The following is a 20,847-nucleotide window of genomic DNA, read 5'->3' on the forward strand; positions in this document are numbered from 1 at the left end:
AGCATGCTATGGAGGCACCGGAGCCAAGCCGCAGCTCCCTGTGTCCCTTCAGACATGGAGCTGTGGCCTGGACCCGTCCACTTTCTCTCCTCTTTCGCTGACTGACTTTGACTGCAGTGGGAGCCAATGGCGCCGCAATGCTGTCTCAGCCAATCAGGAGGGGAGTCTCGGGCAGCCGAGACCAGAGCCAAACAACCACCCACCCCCACGCTGTTTGCTGGTCGGTCCAGCACTTACCCCATCGTGGTGGGTGGCAGGCAACGTGGTGCAGTGGCTCGGCTCCGAGTCTTCTCCATGGCGGCTTCCAGCTCCTCCCCTCCTAGGCGTCCAATAGGATCGCCAGTCCTTTCAGCCAAATGGATGACCGGTGTCAGAACCCGCCTCCTGATTGGCCAGGAGGATCAGTGTTACAACAGCGAATGTTCATTCGCTGTTGTAACACACCTGGGTGGGCTGAGAGCGCACTCTCTGCGACCCAAGCCCACCCTATATTGAAGCCTACTAGAGCCTCAGGCTCTAATCAGTGCTTCAAAAAAACAGCCCCTCCACGTTGGAATTCATGCACCGATGTCCTGAAAGGGGCCAGATGCATGGATGGGAGAGGCGACGGGGTGCCCGTGCGCCCTTAATGGACAGGCCCGCCCCTGGCCGAGACACTCCTGCAACATCGCTGGATCTACATGGACCTCAGATAAGTATTAGGGGGGCTGCTGCACACAGAAGGCTTTTTATCTTAATGCAGTGGTTCTTAAACTCAGTCCTCAAGTACCCCCAACAGGCCATGTTTGCAGGTTTTTCTTTATCTTGCACAGGTGTTTTAAATCACAGTCAATGGCTTGGTATTTTGGATAGCTATTTTATCCAAGAGAAATTACCAAAACATGGCCTGCTGGGGGTACTTGAGGACCGCGGTTGAGAACCACTGTCTTACAACTACTTGCATTAAGATAAAAAAACAAACACCTTCTGACCTTACCACCACTTTGTGCTTTGTTTTTTTGTGTTTTATTAAGGGGTAGTAACCTGGATGGGATAGGCATTATGGGATGCCCAACTTGATAGTGACAAAACCAGGAACAACTTCCTCCCTATATACAGCTCCACTTGATCCCCTGTACAACTTTTACTGATCCCTCCTCCTTGGTCTGTACAGTATTAATTGATTCCTCTTCAGTAGCTAAGGCTGGGTTCACACAGACATTGCCTGTAATTCCCACCGCATTGCTGTGCAGATCACATGCGATGTCTGCACAATGCAAATTCGGCCAAACTGTATGGCTGAAGTCGCATTTGCACCAAAATGGTGCAGGACCCTTTTTTTTGGTCGGCATAGAATCAGATGGGGTGAATGGGTGTTCACACCTTTGTGATCCGATTCCTGCACCATTTCACAGTTTGCACCGCGATCCGATCTGGGGGGGGGGTTTGATTAACTTTACATTGACATGCCCCCGCGGTTCACAGATGTCAGTATGAACCAGGGTGCGATGTGGGAACCGGCACTTTATCGCAGGGTTTCCCGCATCGCACCAGTGTGACCCAGGACTAACAGTCTCTATTAGATCAGCAACAGCCCCTTACAAGCTAGGAACTCTCAGGCCCTTTAGGAATTAGCACCCTGGAGTACCTCCAACTCCCCTGTAGACACTGGTCCCAGCTCTACTGCAGGAAATACTAGTCCACCTGACTGACTCTCTGGTGACCTCCCAGGGTAAGGTTAAAGCGCAAGTTTACCTTCAGCACTAAAAGTCTAATTCCTTTAAAAAGCATGCCTAACATTGATGACAATCTTAATTATTTTTTTTATAAAAATTACTTACCCCTGAGTTCTGCATATCCCATTTTGTGAGTCATTTTAAGAAATGGTGGCAACTACTAGAAGGACCCTGGTGATGTCAGCAGACCATGTGACTGCACTGAAAGTTTCTTTTCCTACTTCCTTCTGGCAATGCCTTCTGGGATTATAGTTCACTGAGCTAATAAGAAACTACAAGTCCCATGAATCATTGCCTTTGTGCTGTATAGGAGGGGCTGGCATGTGCACTAGCATTTCTCTGTTCAGCTTTCTCCTCCCCTCCTCCCAGCTCCACACTGCTGTGACTGAGAGGGGGAACCCGAGGAGACACAGGTATTCTGTCTCACTATTCTATGATTATAAAAAGAATATGAATGGAGAGTTGCAAGAAATAGAAAAACGGCAATGCCCCAGTATACACGTGTCTATATATACTGGATATTAGAACAATGCCTTCAGTAAAACTTTGGATTGCAAGCATAATTCGCTCCGGAAACGTGGTTGTAATCCAAAGCACATATATCAAAGCGAATTTCCCCCATAAGTAATAATGGAAACTTAGATGATTCGTTCCACAACAAAGATTTTAGCAATGGTTGTGTAACCATAAAATGTCCATCCAGAAATGGAAGCCTCCACAAGGGGATTAGAAGCAAAATCCAGCAGGAGCTACAGATTATAAAAGAGAAGAGAGGCGCCTCTAAGTGTAGCAATATGGTTAAAAGAGGCACATTTAAATATGCAGGCACCTGGGGTAAAGCTGTCCACATAGACCGTCCTCACCGCTGTCAGTCTGCAATCGTGACCAGGAAGACTACCCTGCAGTAGAGCGATCTGAAAGCGAGGCTTGAAGCGCTAGTGGATCGCAGCGTGGAAGGGATGATGTCAGTGGTGGTGCAGAGGATGGTCTATGTGGACAGCTTTACCCCAGATGCCTGCATACTTAGATGTGCCTGTTTTAACCGCTTCAGCCCCAGACCATTTGGTTGGCTAAAGACCAGAGCACTTTCTGCAATTCGGCACTGCGTCGCTTTAACTGACAATTGCGCGGACGTGCGGCGTGGCTCCCAAACAAAATCGACGTCCTTTTTTCCCCACAAATAGAGCTTTCTTTTGGTGGTATTTGATCACCTCTGCGGTTTTTATTTTTTGCGCTATAAACAAAAAAAGAGCGACAATTTTGAAAAAAAAGCATTTTTTTACTATTTGCTATAATAAATATCCCCAAAAAATATATAAATTTTTTTTTTTCCTCAGTTTAGGCCGATACGTATTCTTCTACATATTTTTGGTAAAAAAAAAAAAAAATCGCAATAAGCGTATATTGATTTGTTTGCGCAAAAGTTATAGCGTTTACAAAATAGGGGATAGTTTTATGGTATTTTTATTAATAATTTTTTTTTTTTTTACTAGTAATGGCGGCGATCAGCGATTTTTATGGTGACTGCAACATGGCGGACACGTCGGACAATTTTGACACATTTTTGGGGCCATTGGCATTAATACAGCGATCAGAGCGATTAAAAATGCATTGATTACTGTAAAAATGTCACAGGCAGTGAAGGGGTTAACACTAGGGGGCAGTGAAAGGGTTAATGTGTGTCCTAGTTTGTGTTCTAAGTGAAGGGGGATGTGGACTGTGCAGGGTAACTAACAGATCCTCCGTTCATACTTTGTATGAACAGAGGATCTGTCAGTTGTCCTCTCAGAGAACCGGAAACTGTGTGTTTACACACACAGATCCCGGTTCTCCGTGTGCCCTGAGCAATCGCGGGAGCCCGGCGGTGATCGAGACCACCAGGCACTCGCATCGGCTCGGGAGGGCGTGCACGCACCCTCTAGTGGCCACAGGGCGAATCGAGCCGTGCCATTCTGCTGCAGTACTACTGCGGCGGCTGGTCGGCATGTGGTTAATCATCAACCAAGTGAGTTGCTAAATGTTGTACCTTCATTAAATGTAATCATATTGCTACACTAAGGCTGGATTTAGACCTATGCATTTTTAGTGCTTTTTGCATTTTGCAGATTTTCACAACAGAATGTGTTCCATAGGAAACCATGGTAAATGGACTGTAGTACAAATCTGCAAAACGCAAAAAGCACTAAAAATGCATAAGTGTGAATCCAGCCTTAGAGGCACCTCTCTTCTCTTTTATACTCAGTTGTGACATCACGCTACTTGTATACAAGACATTGCTTGTATATCAAGTCAAAATTTTGTTACTGATTAAAATTTTCGTGTTCGATTAATCTATTTTTTTTAAATCGATTACTCGACTAATTTCGATGAATTATAACGCGCATACAGAGCCAACTACTTTTAGCTGATTTAGCACTGTTGTTATGGCAACGGCCGAACCCGGACATAGCTGGGCATGGCTAGGACATCACACGTCATAAACTCAGCCTCACCGTGCCCATAATCTCAGGCTTACCGTGCCTATAATCGCAGCCTCACCGTGCCCATAATGCAGTCTCACCGTGCCCATAATCTCAGACTTACTGTGCCTATAATCGCAGCCTCACTGTGCCCATAATCGCAGCCTCACCATGCCCATAATGCTGTCTCACCATGCCCATAATCGCAGCCTCACCGTGCCCATAATCGCAGCCTCACTGTAGTCAGTGCCTGTGCCTGGAATACACAGTCTGCGGGCATCTCCCACTGTGTGTCTCGGAGCTGAGTGTGAAAACTTTGGCAGCGCTCCTCCTAGATCAGCTTGTGTGATAGACAGAACACTGCGTTTATCACATGAGCTGATCTAGGAGGAGAGCGGGACGTTTCTAACAGCGCGGCCAAAGTTTTCACACTCAGCTCAGAGACACACAGCGGGAGATGCCCGCAGACTGTGTATGACATATAGTGGAGGAGGGAGCGGAGCGCTGTGCTGCAGCCACAGCTTGGCCCAAAGTGGCCCCAGGGCAGGCAGCCTTCCGATCAAAAACATTTTGATCAATCAAAAAAATTAACGATTAATCGAGGTATTAATCTTTAATTTCTGCAGCCCTACAAAATTTATTAAAAAAATGTTGCTTGTCTTGCAAAACCTTCCCAAACGAAGTTACTCTCAAAGCAAGGTTTTACTGTATCACTCTTTCTGTATATCTCTCTATCTCTCACTCTCTGTACCAGGGTTGTCAACCTCCCGCAGCATTTTTTACTGATAAAACATGGGAAATTTACTGGCGGAGCACATTTTTTCCTGGCAACCTGAGAAATTACAGAACTATTGAAAACGAACACAGTGAATATTTGAACAGTATAAACATGATATGGAAACACTGACAATACCTATAACAAAGTGATTTAGGCTTCATGCCCACCTAGGCGTTTTTGAGCTGCAAATGGCATAGGTGTTTTTTAAGCTGTAAAAAAAAAAACGAGGACCAGTGGGTTCTGAGAGACGTTTTTCAGCTGTAAAAACGCTCTAACGCTCAGAAACGTCACTCACCAACATTTTTTAACGTTTCTGATCCATTGAAAAAAAAAAAATAATAATTTTGAAAAAAAAAAAACGCGGAAAAACGCTATTGCAAAATGTTGAAAAGAGCTGAAAAAAGTTAAAAAAAAATCACTGCAAAGATACTGGCGTTTTCATAACGTTATTTTAACATCCTGTGCATGAGACCTTACACCTAAAAATTCAACACAGCATGAAATGATCAGCTCCTGATATTTACTGGCAGTTCACAGATTTTTACAAACTGTCAGTAAATTTACTGGCGGTTGGCAACCCTGCTCTATATCTCTCTTTTCTCCTCTCTCTATTTCTCAACCCCCCCCCCCCCCATTCATACACACCTCTCTCCATTAATCTCTATTTTATAGCAACATGCGTTATAATAAAAAACATACAAATCCCATACGTTTAAGTGTATACATATGTGATCTAAACATAAATTGTGCAGCATTATGTGTGAGACTACCCAAAACAATTCCCTTTTCAACTTTTCAAAAATTAGTAAGTAAAAAAATAAATAAATAACACACACATCATATACAGTAAACAATTTCCCAATAATCCTCCAAAAGTGATTACTGGGGAAAAAAATAAGAAAATTTAAAATCCAGTGTTTGGGAACAATGATATAACCAGAAAAAAAAATCCCTCTTCAACACACCACATACCACAACAACAAGGATATGCGCACAGACCTCCACACACCTCAACGTTATAAGGGGTCTAAGAAGTGCCTGATCAGCGTTACTAAACACTGAATTTTCATTTTCTTTTTTCACTAATCATTTTTGGAGGATTATTGGGAAATTGTTTACTGTATATGTTGTGTGTGTGATTTTTTTTTTTTACATACTAATTGAAAAGTTAAAAGAACAGTTTTGGGTAGTCTCACTCATAACACTGCACAATTTATGTTTCGATGAAATTTCACATATGTATATGGTTAAATGCATGGGGTTTGTGTGTTTTTTTTAATTATAATGCATGTTGCTATAAACCTTTTTTATTCAGGATTGGGTAGTCTCTCTAACTCTCTTTGTTTATATATTTCTCCATAATTCCCTATATCCCTCTTTACACACACACACACTTACACTATATTACCAAAAGTATTGGGAAGCCTACCTTTACACGCAGACAAACTTTTTTACAGCTTCATCTCTTCTGGGAAGGCTGTCCACAAGATTTAGGAGTGTGTCTATGGGAATGTTTGACCATTTTTCCAGAAGCGCATCATTTGTGAGGTCAGGCACTGATGTTGTATGAGAAGGCCTGGCCAATTCGTCCCAAAGATGTTCTACCAGGTTGAGGTCAGGACTGGGGGCCAGTCAAGTTCCTCCACCCCAAACTCGCTCATCCATGTCTTTATGGACTTTGTGCACTAGTCCAAATCATTTGGTGGAGGGGGGGAATCATGGTGTGGGGTTGTTTTTCAGGGGTTGGGCTTGATTCCTTAGTTCCATTGAAGGGAACTCTAAAGACATCAGCATACCAAGACATATTGGACAATTTCATGCTCCTAACTTTGTGGGAACAGTTTGGAGATGGCCCCTTCCTGTTCCAACATGACTGCGCACCAGTGCACAAAGCAAGGTCCATAAAGACATAAATGAGCGAGTTTGTGGTAGAGGAACTTGACTGGCCTGCAGAGTCCTGAACTCAACCAGATAGAACACCTTTGGGATAAATTAGAGTGGAGACTGCGAGCCAGGCCTTCTTGTCCAACATCAGTGCCTGACCTCACAAATGCGCTTCTGGAAGAAAGGATCAAACATTGCCATAGACACACTCCTAGACCTTGTGGACAGCCTTCCCAGAATAGTTGTGGGGCTGGGCATGATCTCCCCCCCCCAACCTGAGCATGGACTCAAGTGGACCACAACACCCGGACTGGAACCAAGCCTGCCACAGAGGCTGGAAAAACTCGGGACGGATTCCGGTTCAGTCTCTTACAATAGAACGAATGTGAGGAGAAATATACCGATTATCCATGACCTCACCTCACATACCATCACAATGTATATATGTGTGTGTTTTCCCTCTTTTTTCTCACCCCTCTCCTCTCTCTACTACTCATTCAGGTTGTAAAATGACTTTATAATTGCCTGTGTAGATAAGCAAGTAAACACACAAGTATGAGCTTGTGGGCAGCTGTAGTGCAGGGCAGCCTAGTTGGCTGCAAGAGGTAGTGGGTTAGCAAATGTATAGTCTCACTTTCCAGCCTATTTGATATGTTTATGTGTAAATATGTTCAGAGCTGTTTGGCCTCTATAATTGTCTCCAGCACCATTTTGGAGAAGTCTGTTGTCCTGATAGGACAAGCAAATCTTGGGAGATTTGGTCGGCCATTTTTGGGTGGATACTTGATATAAGAAAGCCCAGCCACGTTTAGTTCAGTTCACGTGTGTGCATAGACAGGGAGGGAGAACCCGCTTGTCAGGGAGAGTTAGGAGAAGATAGGGAGAGTGTTCCGGCCTGTGATGGATAGCTGAGGGTTCCTACAGAGTCCTGTATCAGCAATCCTGGTCAGATGAAAGACTCCCCATTGCAGATAATAAAGGTGTCCTCGCTGTGAGGGAGGGACAAGCGGATCAGATACCTATATCTATCTGCTGAAGGAATACCGTTGTACCAGGTAATGTGTGTGGATAGCAGCCTCTACAGATACGCACCATGTGCTTGGGTTTATACTGTGCTATTCAGTGGAAAGTGCCTATAGTGATGACAAATACAATTACCGCTCTCATCAGAAGTGACTGTGCTGTGTATCTGTGCCTCCATGCTTGGTGTGAAACTACGTGCCTTACTGCTGTAAATACTCTTTCTACTACCGTCTCTCCGGTAATAAACGTTGCCTGGTTTAGAAAGTCAGTACGTGTGATTCCCTCTGTGAAAACGCTACACTCTACCCTCGCTTACAAGCTGAGGAAATCAGAGAGGTGTAGAGAGGTGTAGATGTAGAGTAGAGATTGGCGTGTTTGTGATCGTAGTCCCAACCCACCTGGCCGATCCCGCCAGGAAGCCGACATTACACACCGCTAATCACAGGCAGTGAGACATTTCCTGGGGAAGAGAGAGAGAAGAGAAAGAGACTTTTTTAATCTGTTCAGTGCTTATTGTTAATATGGAACATAAACTAATTTTTTATCATTTTCTTCCCACAAATAGAGCTTTCTTTTGGTGGTATTTGATCACCACTGGGTTTTTTTTTTTTTTTTGCTAAACCAACTAAAAAAGACCAAAATGGTCACTGACAAGCAGCTGTGATGAGCACTGATAGGCAGTACTGATTGGCACTTACAGGTGGCACTGATGGGCAGCACTGATGATGAGGTACTGATGAGGTTTTGACAGGTGTTACTGTAGGGCACTGATTGGCAATGTGATGGGCACTGTGGTGGGCACTATATGGCACTGATTGGCACTTTATTGAGCACTGATAGGCGATCCTGAGGGGGCACTGACTGGGTACATTTTTGGCACATCTGATGGGGCTGTGCTGATAATCAATGTGCTCATTATCAGCACAGACCCCCCCTCTGACAGGGAGAGCCACCGATCGGCTCTGATTGGCTCTCCCTGTCAGCGCGAACTGAAGAATGCCGTTTACCGGAAAGCCTCTCACAGAGGCTTCTTATCACGATCGGAGATGCGGCGTGTCAGACTGACATGCTGCGAGCGCCGCGCTGAGCGCCCTCGCAGGCGCGCGCCGGCATGTTATCCTGCTGGTTGTCACATGACACCCAGTCAGGATAACAGAACCACTTCAATCTGTTATTGACTGGGCGGGAAGTGGTTAAAGAGGACTTAAGCACACCACTGTCTACTACATGTGGCAGTCTCTCCCCTTGTAAGTCCCTACACCTTGCTGTAGTACTCACACTGTCCTCCTTGCTCCCGCTGCCTCTCACGGGAAGACTCCCTCCAAGCCTCTCCTCTTATCAGGATCCTCCCAGGCCAGCACCTGAGCCAGAGCACCCCCCTCCCCCCAGACTAGACGGAATCGCCTCAAGGGCCACCGACAGCCTCCTCAGCACTGCATCTCCATCTTCCACAGACGCCCCTGCTGGTGAGGAATAGCCACAGTATAATAAAAGCAAATAGGCTGTCTGTCAGGGAGGGGTAGAGGGTGAGATTCCATTGACTAGTAAAGATTCAGTGTTGGGGGGGTGTGCAGGGTGGGGGATTCCAACCAGTTGCAGTGTTTGTGTATGGGGGGGGCACACACCTGTATGAAGGTGAAGTGTCTGCAGAGAAGAAGACTGGGAGGGGAGTGAGGGACTATTGTTTGTAAAGTGTCAGGAAAAAAATGTCTGGACATTAGCTGAAAATTAGCAGGGAGCAGAAGTAGCGAGGGTTAACAACATGTGGGAGAAGAGCCGTGTGACAGGCAGAGACAGATGGGTGACCTGTGTGAGGATAAAGGGAAGGCAGGACCAGATAGTGGCTGAGGTGGGGAGGAAGATGCTGGGAGGGAGAGACATTAGGACAGCTGGACACAAGATACATTACAGCACTGACCTGTACGAAAAGAGCCGACCAAAGTGAGGGGAACTTGTTGCCAAGAGTATTGCTGGGAGCAGTGGGAGGAAACTTCTAGGCCCCCCCATGCACCAACAACCCCTGGGCAGTTCTCAGAGGTGCCTGTGTCTTAAGACAGCCCTAGGAAGGGGCTGTAAATGACATATCATCCCATCCCCCCCCCCCCTGCTCTCAGTCTCCTGACAGTGACACATCTCTCTATGTTCCACTAGAAGAAAACAGGCAGCTCTGCTTTCAGATGCATCTAGCAGCTGAAGACAGGAGGGAGAGAAACCGGCTTTCAGTTGCTAGATGGATCGTTTCTGTATTTATCATACCGCACTGATCTGCCTCCCTGTCCGGGCCGCCCGCTCAATAAGATGGCCCTGCAGCCAATAGGCTTCAGTGTACAATAGAATTTTCTGTATGTACACTGAAGAGAGAAGCCGCCCCTCTGCACTGAACACAAGGGAAAACAACACTCGTGGCGGTGGCCATTTTTGTGTAGCCGCTGCTATTTTTAGCCAAAAACATTCCCGATTTTCCCGGGACAAAAGCAAAATCCTGGGAAAATAATCGGGACAAGCTTAAATCGGGACGAGGGTCCCAAGATCGGGATTGTCCTGGGAAAATCGGAACTGTTGGTAACTATGCTTTAATGGCAAACACTCATTGTGCATGAGGCCTAATACAGACTTGTGGTGAGGTGTTGTTGGCATAATTCTTAGTTCTACCATACTGCTGCAGCCATTACAAAATAATGGTGTCACGCTTTCTTTTTCACATGATCTATGTATAAATGTTTGGGGAATGAAGTTGAGAGGGTGTGTGCTTTCATTATGCTGCTTTGCTGGGGGTGGCAATTAAACTACCCCAGAATACCTTGCTATTTGTGTCTCCAAGAGATATAAATCACTAGTTAGTCATCCTGCCATAAATCCTGTACATAAAGGAAAGGAGATCTTGGTAGACATGTGGGCACTCCATAAATTACATCTGGCTGCTCCTTAACCACTTCAACCCCGGAGGATTTGGCAGCTCAATGACAGGAAGACTTTTTACAATTTGGCACTGCGCTGCTTTAACTGGTAATTGCGCGGTCATGCAATGATGTATCCAGACAAAATTTGCGTCCTTTTTTGCCCATAAATAGAGCTTTTTTTATGGTATTTGATTGCCTTTGCGATTTTTATTTTTTGCGATATAAACGGAAAAAGACCGAAAATTTTGAAAAAAAAAATTATATTTTTACTTTTTGTTATAAATTTTTTTTAACAAACTCAATTCTATTCATACGTTTAAGCCAAAATGTATTCAGCCACATGTCTTTGGTAAAAAAAAATGTCAATAAGCGTATATTTATTTATTGGTTTGCGCAAAAGTTATCGCTATGGTACATTTTCTGGAATTTACGCAGCTTTTAGTTTATGACTGCCTATCTCATTTCTTGATGTGCTAAAATGGCAGGGCAGTACAGAAAATTGCTGAGAGGCATGTTGAGCCCATTGAATATTTTTTTTTTTTGTCACAAGTGATTGAAAAATGACAAAAGAAAAATACACAAAGTTGTCAATAAATGATATATTGCTCACACATGCCATGGTTATATGTGGAATTAAACCCCAAAATAGATTCTGCTGCTTCTCCTGCGTACGGGGATACCACATGTGTGAGACTTTTTGGGAGCCTAGCCGCGTACGGGACCCTGAAAACCAATCACCGCCTTCGGGTTTTCTAAGGGTGTAAATTTTTGATTTAAAAGCCTTTACAGGTTACCATTTTAGATTTACAGAGGGGGTCTACTGCTAAAATTACTGCCCTTGATCTGACCTTCGCGGTGATACCTCACATGCATAGTGCAATTGCTGTTTACATATGACACCAGACTGACGCTTGCGTTTGCCTTTGTGCATGAGCACTGGGGGACGGGTGCTTTTTTTATTATTATTTATTTTGCTTTTTTATTATATTTTTAAACTATTCCCTTCATTTTTTTAAATCATTTTCATTGTTATTTCAGGGAATGTAAATATCCCCTATGATAGCAATAGGTAGTGACAGGTACTCTTTTTTTGAAAAAATTGGGGTCTATTAGACCCTTCATCTCTCCTCTGCCCTCAAAGCATCTGACCACACCAAAATCGGTGTGATAAAATGCTTTGCCAATTTCCCAATGGCACTGTTTATATCCGGCGAAGTCATAAAATGCTTGTAGCCTCCGGTTTATTAGGCCATAGAGATGATTTGAGCCATTCTGGTCTCTGATCAGCTCTATGGTCAGCTAGCAGAATCACTGGCTGCTTTCTTGGGCTCCCTGTTGGGACAGGAGAGCATGAGAAAACCATGGAAGACGGTGGGGGGGGGGAGTTCCCTCCCACTGCTTATAAAAGCAGTCTAGAGGCTAATTAGCCGCTAGGATTGCTTTTACATGAAAGCCAACCGCTGGCTGAAAAGAATGATACCAAGATGATACTCAAACCTGCAGGCATCATTCTGGCATAACCACTCAAAGTCCAGCAACATACCAGTATGTTGCTGGTCCTTGTTGGGCCATTGTATTGTAATCTTTAATTACATGCAACATTTTTTTTTTTTTTAACTGTGGTGGTGAAATCACCTCCGACAGCGCTGGAGTCACGGCTTCATGTATCGTGGGAGCAAACGCTGTTGCTGTCAAGATTAACCACTTGACAACTGGGCACTTAAACCCCCTTCCTAACCAGACCAATTTTCAGCTTTTGGTGCTCTCACATTTTGAATGACAATTACTCAGTCATGCAACACTGTATCTATATGAAATTTTTGTCCTTTTTTTCACACAAATGGAGCTTTCTTTTGGTGGTATTTAATCACCGCTGGGTTCTTTATTTTTTGCGCCGTAAAAGAAAAAAGACCGAAAAATCTGTAAAAAAATACATTTTTCTTCATTTCTGTTATAATATTTTGCAAATTAGTAATTTTTCTTCATATATTTTGGCCAAAATTTATACCGCTACATATCTTTGGTAAAAATAACCCAAATCGGTGTATATTATTTGGTCTTTTTGAAAGTTATAGAGTCCAAAAGCTATGGTGCGAATATCTGAAAATTGATCACACCTGAAGTACTGACGGCCTATCTCAATTCTTGAGACCCTAACATGCCAGAAAAGTACAAATACCCCCCAAATGACCCCTTTTTGGAAAGAAGACATTCCAAGGTATTTAGAAAGATGCATGGTGAGTTTTTTGAAGTTGTCATTTTTTCCCACAATTCTTTGCAAAATCAAGGGTTTTTTTTTACTTTTTTTTTACTTTTATTTTTTCCCACAAAATTGTCATATTAGCAGGTTATTTCTCACACACAGCATATGCATACCACAAATTACACCCCAAAACACATTCTGCTATTACTCCCGAGTACGGCGATACCACATGTGTGAGATTTTTACACAGCGTGGCCACATACAGAGGCCCAACATGCAGGGAGCACCATCAGGCATTCTAGGAGCACCCAGGCCAATTCTGACATTTCTCTCCTACATGTAAAAATCATCATTTATTAGCTAGAAAATTACATAGAACCCCAAAACATTATATATGTTTTTTTAGCAAAGACCCTAGAAAATACAATGGCGGTCATTGCAACTTTTTATCTTGCACGGTATTAGCGCAGCAATTTTTTTAACGCTTTTTTTTTGGAAAAAAAACTGTTTTGTGCTTTACAAAAACCAAAACAGTAAAGTTAGCCCAATGTTTTTGCATAATATGAAAGATGAAGTTACGCTGAGTAAATAGATACCCAACATGTCACCTTTCAAAATTGCACGCGCTTGTGGAATGGCGCCAAACTTTGCTACTCAAAAATCCCCATAGGCGACGCTTTAAAATTTTTTACTGGTTACATGTTTTGAGTTACAGAGGAGGTCTAGGGCCAAAATTATTGCTCTCGCTCTACCGATTGCAGCGATACCTCAGATGTGTGGTTTGAACACCGTTTTCATATGTGGGCGGGACTTACGTATGCGTTCGCTTCTGCATGCGAGCACACAGGGACAGGGGCGCTTTAAAATTTTTTTTTTTTTATTGTTTATTTTACTTTATTTATTTTAGTTTGATGCTTTTTTCCAAAAAATAAATTTTTGACCACTTTTATTCCTATTACAAGGAATGTAAACATCCTTGTAATAGGAATATGGTATGACAGGTCCTCTTTACAGTGAGATATGGGGTCAATAAGACCCCACATCTCACCTCTAGGCTGGGAAGCCTGAAATAAAAAAAAAAAAACAAAAAAACGATCCTGGCTTCGATCGTAGCGGTGAGTCGGTAGAAGCGCGGGAGGGGGGGACATCCCCTCTCGCCTCCCGTAAGAACGATCAAGCAGTGGAACAGCCGCTATGATCATTCTTATGGTGTAGGGAATCGCCGGCTGAAAAAGCTGATATCTGAATGATGACTGTAGCTGCAGGCATCATTCAGATATCCCCACACAAAGTCAAGGACGTTGTATGACGGCCGGCGGGCGGGAAGTGGTTAAAACGCATTTTTTTTTTTAACACAAAGTTGTCCATTTATACAATATTTCTACCACATAACATGTACATTCCAAAAATGACACCCCAAAATAGATTCTCCTACTCCTCCTGAGTACGGCGATACCACATGTGTGAGACTTTCACAGCCTGGCCACATATAGAGGCCGAGTACAGCCGAGCATGGCTCAGCATGGCGGGGTATGGCGGGGTATTGCGGAGTATGGCGGAGTATGGCGGGGTATGGCGGAGTATGGCGGGGTATGGCGGAGTATGTCGGGGTATGGCGGAGTATGTCGGGGTATGGCGGAGTATGTCGGGGCTTTGCAGAGTAATGTGGGGCTTTGCAGAGTAATGTGGGGCTTTGCAGAGTAATGTGGGGGCTTTGCAGAGTAATGTGGGGGCTTTGCAGAGTAATGTGGGGGCTTTGCAGAGTAATGTGGGGGCTTTGCAGAGTAATGTGGGGCTTTGCAGAGTAGTGGGGATGGCTGAGCATGGATGGATGGATGGCTGGATGTCTCTGTGCAGCGCTGTGGGCACTACACATCCAGCCCACAGCTCTGCAGCCATCCATCCATCCCTCTCTCCGCTCACAGTGTACCGATCGGTACACAGGAGGGGAGGAGAGGAACTGGCGTCATCAGATGACGCCGGTCTGTTTACATGTGATCAGCGGCCATTTACCGGGATCCGTGATGCGCCGGGTCCTCTGGACCCAGCGGTCACGGATGTGTTCGGGTGCGCGCCCCAGGGGGCGCGCGAGAGGGAAATTCTGGGAGGACGTCATAGTACGCCCTCCCAGAGTTATCCAACCGCCCTGCAGCCGTCATTTAACTATGGGCCGGTTGGTAAGTGGTTAATAAACCCGTTCTGCAGCTGAATGGTGTACCTGCTAAGCAAATGATGGTTAACAATAAAACAAACATTACAGTATAACATACCATACCTGCAAAGCAAATACAATAAAACATAGCAAAAATAAAACAGAGAGAGAACGATAGATATAGGACAATAGTGAGCGGACAGTAGTAAGCGAACATAAGAGAGAGAACAATAGAGAGCAGAAAAATACAACCACAACTATTTTTGGATTTTTTATTTGATATTTTTTTTGTGTTTTTGTGGGGTTTTTTCACTTTTTTCCCTTTTATAAAAACTGTAAAAAAACTGTAAACTGAACATTGCAGATTAGGGTCTCTCAAAATGTGATGGCCATCACATCTTTCGAGACCCTGTGTACGTGTGCCTAGGACTGTGTGGTGCTGTACCCTACACTAATACTCAACTAGTGTGTAGTAGCATTTGAAACAGTCACCGATGCAGAAACCAGGTTGGTCAGGACAGGAGGGACAATAAACGCGGGTGTCATGCCTAAATCCACGTTTACTGCAGACACAACATCTTCTTTGAGGTGTTCTTTGGGTAGGGGTACTAGGGAGAACATAAGGAAAATGCCTCTCATGCAGCTGGCTCACTGCATTTGCATTGGGAAGTTGGGCCAAAGCACCATCTGGAAACAGAAGGGCTGTGACCATCTCTTCCTGGAATTTAAGGAAGGATCCTGTACGTCCTAAAGCTCTGTATAGCACAAAAGCTTTCAGCAGAGCCAAATGAAATAAATATACAGACACTTTTTTGTACCAGCGTCTTGCCTTATGGGCAATTAGGTACGGCGCCAACAACTGGTCGTTGAGGTCCACCCCTCCCATGTTAAAGGTTGTATTCAACACCAGTCGCCGTAGGAATTTGTACTGCCGTGTCTGCGTGAAGCGAGGACGGAATGAAAACATTCCGTGAATCCCTCCACTTTACTGCAAACAAATTATTACACCTCAAGCAGGCTCTCTCTCCCCGTCTAAGTCGGGATTCTACAAGTCTTTGGGGGAAGCCCCGGCGATTAGATTGCACGGTGCCACAATCGCCAATTCCATAATCAAAAAGGTGACTAAAAAGTGGCGCGCTCATGTAATAATTGTCCACGTACAAGTGGTACCCCTTTCCGAATAAGGTTGAGACCAAATCCCACACTATCTTACCAGCACTCCCTATGTAGTCTGGGCAGTTCTCCGGCTCTACGTGACTATCCTTTCCCTCGTAAACCATAAAACTATAAGTATAGCCTGTTGCCCTGTCACAGAGCTTATACATCTTGACCCTGTATCTGGCACGCTTGCTGGGAAGATACTGTTTGATAGACAAGCGGCTAGAAAACTTAATCAGGGACTCATCAACGCAGACAACTTGATCGGGAGTAAACAAGGCTGCAAAGCGTTGGTTGTAGTGGTTTACGAGGGGCCGAATTTTGTAGAAATCCAGGGTCACCCCAAGGGAGACAGAGTTCATTGTCTCTGAAGAGCATGAACCGGAAGATCTGCTCGTATCGTGTCCTAGTCATGGAGGCAGAGAACACGGGCGTATGGTAAATTGGGTCAGTGGACCAATATGACAGAAGACTCACTATTTTTAGTTATGCCCATGAGGAGGGATAGGCCCAGAAAGGTCTTCAATTCGGAAACCATAATTGGTTTCCAGTCTCTGGCAAGGGTCAGCTGGGGATTAGCGGCGATTAATTGACCAGCCTACAAATTGCTTTGATCCACAATAGATCTATAGAGATCTTTGGTGAAAAACGCCAAATAAAAATCAAGTGACGTAAAATAAACTGTTTCCACCTGAATTCCGGGTTGGCCAGTGAATGGGGGAAGTATGGGTGCTGCAGTTAGGATTGGTGAATGCAGCAGGAAGGGCACTATGGGCTTGACGGGCCTGTGTTTGTCTTCTTCTTGGTGGCAGCGGAACACTACTAGTGCTTGCCACCTCACCAGCTTGAACTGCACTTATGGGACTCGCCACGTCACCAAGTGTTACTGCAGTGCTGGATGTACGACCAGGATGTACTAGGCCGCTGGTGCTTGCCAGTTCACCAGAAGGAGTAGCGGTGCTAGTACTTCTCTGCTCCATACGAGAGCCCTGCGGTTCTTGCACCTCAACATCAGCAGAAGAACGGGGTCTGGTACACCTGACCTTGGCAGGGACAACAACTCCGTCCTCAGAGTTATCTGTCAGGGTGCCGCTGCTGTCTACAGGTTCGTATTCTGAGCCTGAATCTGACAGATGAGTGACTTCCTCTTCACTATCTGTTATGCTCAGAAACATGTAGGCCTCTTCACTACTGTACCTTTGATTTGCCATTTTGGTCTCTAAATTTACTGGTACAGTAGTGAGACTCACAAGAAAAAAAGCACCTGACTGTCAGCGACTGCTTCAAATGCTGCATAAAAACTGTTAGCGTTCGCAGGGATAAGGCCTGACTGCGAACGTTGCAGTTATGTGTTTTGTGTTTTTGTAAGTGACAGTGATCGATCGATACTGCACTTGGGTGGGCTGGGCTGGGCGGAGGGGCTAAACGTAGGTGCTAGCAGGTATCTGGGCTGATCCCGCTAACACTGTGTTTTTTGGAACCCTAAACTGCTGGGGACGCTAGTATAGATCTGATCAGATCAGATATCGATCCGTTCAGACACTATAATATTAAAGGGAGGTGTATGGTGCGTGCGTGGGTTTTAGCGCTACTGGCACTAATCTGACGCTGCCTGGGGCGACGCAGACCCTATCTGACGCTAAAACCTAACTTTGATCACCCGCCGGGTGATCAGGGGGTTAAACCTTTACAGGGTAAAATACGGCGGGTGCCCTGACACTATAAAAAATAAACTAGCTAACAGCTGACAGGGGGTGATCAAGGGGTTAGGGGGGTCCCTAGACCTATCTGGGCATAAGACTAATTACCCTAATGCTGATTTTTGTCACTAATGACACCAGTACAGCAATCAAAAAAAAATGAATGCTATACTGGGTGATACAGTGACAGGGGGTGAAAGGGTGAATTGTGTGCCTACGTGACCTGGTGTCAGTGTAGTGTTGTGCATTTACTTTGAGATGTTACCTCTCCTCGGTCTGGAACGGAAAAGACCAATACGAGGAGAGATGACATCACTTCCCCGTCAGTGTTTACAGTTACACGACAGGGAAAGAATCTCATTCGCCAGGACCGATCACCAGGTCCAGGCCAGCTTTCATTGGCCTGGACCTGGAGACTGACCGAATCCGATCGTTGCGGCCGGTGGGGGGGGGCGCGCGTGCCCCCCAGCTGGTCGCGCACGCGACATATAGCTACACCATTTCACGCAGCCGGACCAACCTGCCGCAGTATAACTGCGGCGGCTGGTCTGGAATCGGTTAAAACCCCTTTCACGCTGAGGCGGTAGAAATAGCCTCTAAATAATGACTGAAAACCGCCTACCATTCATTTCAGTATGACTTTTCATACTTGGGCGATGCGCTTGCAGGACTTTAGGAAAAGTCCTGCAAGAAGCATCTTTGGGGCGGTTTGGGAGCTCTGTATACAAAACGCCCTGTCCATTGAAATGAATGAGCAGCACTTCCAAAAGCGATTCGAAAGCACCGCAACACGGGCGCTTTTACCCCTTCTTCAGCCGCTAGCAGGGGCTAAAAGGGCTAACGCTCAACGGCCCCAGCGTGAAGGGGGTCTTAGTGCAGTCTGTGAGCTGCAAATGTTAAACTGAGGTCAACCTAAACCCCTGGTTCCTTCTCTTTGATTCCCTGCTGGTAGTGTGAATAAGCACTCATTCCTCATCTGACCCCACTCACCATAACTAACCGCCTGTGACTTTCCTTCCATCATCCAGCAGGGGCGGATCCAGAGTCCAGTCTCGGGAGGGGCACTGCCAGAAAATATTATTTTTTGTGGGCAATTTATCGGGGAAATGGCTGGTGTTGGCGCTTCAATCATCACGGCACCATGTTTGTTATGGTGTCAGGATGATTGAAGAGCATTATTTATATTATTACATTGTAATATAAAATGAAATGGTTCAACTCACCATAATGCAGAATCAGTGGGAGCCCTGAGTGTGTCTCTTGCCACGTCACCTGCCACACGTTGCGGATTGTCTACTTGCCACATCACATGCCACATGTTGCAGATTGTCACTTGCCACGTCACCTGCCACACGTTGAGGATTGTGCACTTGCCACATCACCTGCCACACGCTGCGGATTGTCACTTGCCACGTCACCTGCCACACATTGTGGATTGTCACTTGCCACGTCACCTGCCACACGTTGCGGATTGTCACTTGCCATGTCACCTGCCACATGTTGCGGATTGTCACTTGCCACGTCACCTGCCACACGTTGCAGATTGTCCACTTGCCACGTCACCTGCCACACGTTGCGGATTGTCCACTTGCCACGTCACCCGCCACATGTTGCGGATTTCCGCTTGCCACACGTTGCGGATTGTGCACTTGCTACGTCACCTGCCACACGTTGCGGATTGTCCACTTGCCACGTCACCTGCCACACGTTGTAGATTGTCCATTTGCCACGTCACCTGCCACACATTGCGGATTGTCCACTTGCCACGTCACCTGCCACATGTTGCGGATTTCCACTTGCCACACATTGCGGATTTTGCACTTGCCACATCACCTGCCACACGCTGCGGATTGTCCACTTACCACGTCACCTGCCACACATTGCGGATTGTCCACTATTTAAACTATATCTAACTCTATCTATCTGTCTAAACTCTAAACTGCAGCAACAACTGTTCCCCTATTTATGGCTCCAGCTCCTGTCACGTTGGCTCTGAGACTCGAGTCCGACATGACTCACCGACGTCACTTGTCTGAGACTCGAGTCCGACGTGACTCTGACGTCACTCGTTGCTAGACGCCAGGCGGCCAAGGCGCTAGCAACGAGTTCAGGGAAAAGGCTCCACCCACCTCCTCCGGCTCCTGGGCAGTGCGGCGTAGCCGTAATAACACTAGACGAGTCACTCTAATGTGAGAGAGAGACTCGGGCAGAGGCATGTCAGTGTAGTATTTTCGGGGGGGGGGGGGAGCAATTGCTCTGTTGCCCCCCCTGGATCCGCCACTGTCATCCAGCTTGTCTCCACCATGATATTACTAAAGAGGGGACCATGTCACTAATGTCACTAGAGCACTCTGTTCTCTGACGCTCTTATGCCGCGTACACATGATCAGACATTCCGACAACTAAATCCTGGGATTTATTTCCGACGGATGTTGGCGGAAATTCCGAACTTCAAGAACGCGGTGACGTACAACATGTACGATGAGCCGAGAAAAATGAAGTTCCATAGCCAGTGCGGCTCTTCTGCTTGATTCCGAGCATGCGTGGAATTTTGTGCGTCGGAATTGTGTACACACGATCGGAATTTCTGACAACGGACTTTGTTGTCAGAAAGTTTGAGAACCAGCTCTCAAATTTTTGTTGTCGGAAATTCCTACAAAAAATATCCGATGGAGCCTACACGCGGTCGGAATTTCCGACAACAAGCTCCCATCGAACATTTGTTGTTGGAAATTCCGATCGTGTGTACGCGGCATTACACTGAAGTATTTTAAAAAAGTGATTTACCATGTATTTTTGCATGTTTGAATGCATTTATATGTATTCCTGTAAACATTTTAATGCACTCATAAATGCAGAAAAAACTCCTATCAGA

At 45.5% G+C, this 20,847-nt stretch overlaps 1 protein-coding gene and 1 long non-coding RNA gene across 5 annotated transcripts in view; one reads left to right on the forward strand and one right to left on the reverse strand.

Moving 5' to 3' along the window:
• The window catches only part of LOC141103125 (uncharacterized), a 46,617-nt gene extending 44,695 nt beyond the window's left edge, over nt 1–1,922 (reverse strand). For both annotated transcript variants that reach the window (XR_012235253.1, XR_012235252.1), the window contains exon 1: nt 1,821–1,922. This is a non-coding gene — a long non-coding RNA (uncharacterized lncRNA). The remainder of the gene's footprint in view (nt 1–1,820) is intronic.
• Nucleotides 1–20,847, forward strand: part of LOC141103124 (pre-mRNA-splicing factor ISY1 homolog) — a 143,824-nt gene that overhangs the window by 65,878 nt on the left and 57,099 nt on the right. Inside the window, exon 1 of one of the 3 annotated variants that reach the window (XR_012235250.1) lies at nt 2,076–2,128. The exons of 1 other annotated variant lie outside the window; for it this stretch is intronic. The gene's annotated coding sequence lies outside the window, so the exon portion shown is untranslated. Of the gene's footprint in view, nt 1–2,075; nt 2,129–9,224; nt 9,326–20,847 lie in introns of those variants that run through there. One more of the 3 variants, XR_012235251.1, reaches the window with a different exon arrangement.

This window comes from Aquarana catesbeiana, linkage group LG07 (assembly GCF_042186555.1).
Source record: "Aquarana catesbeiana isolate 2022-GZ linkage group LG07, ASM4218655v1, whole genome shotgun sequence".
Taxonomy (NCBI): domain Eukaryota; kingdom Metazoa; phylum Chordata; class Amphibia; order Anura; family Ranidae; genus Aquarana; species Aquarana catesbeiana.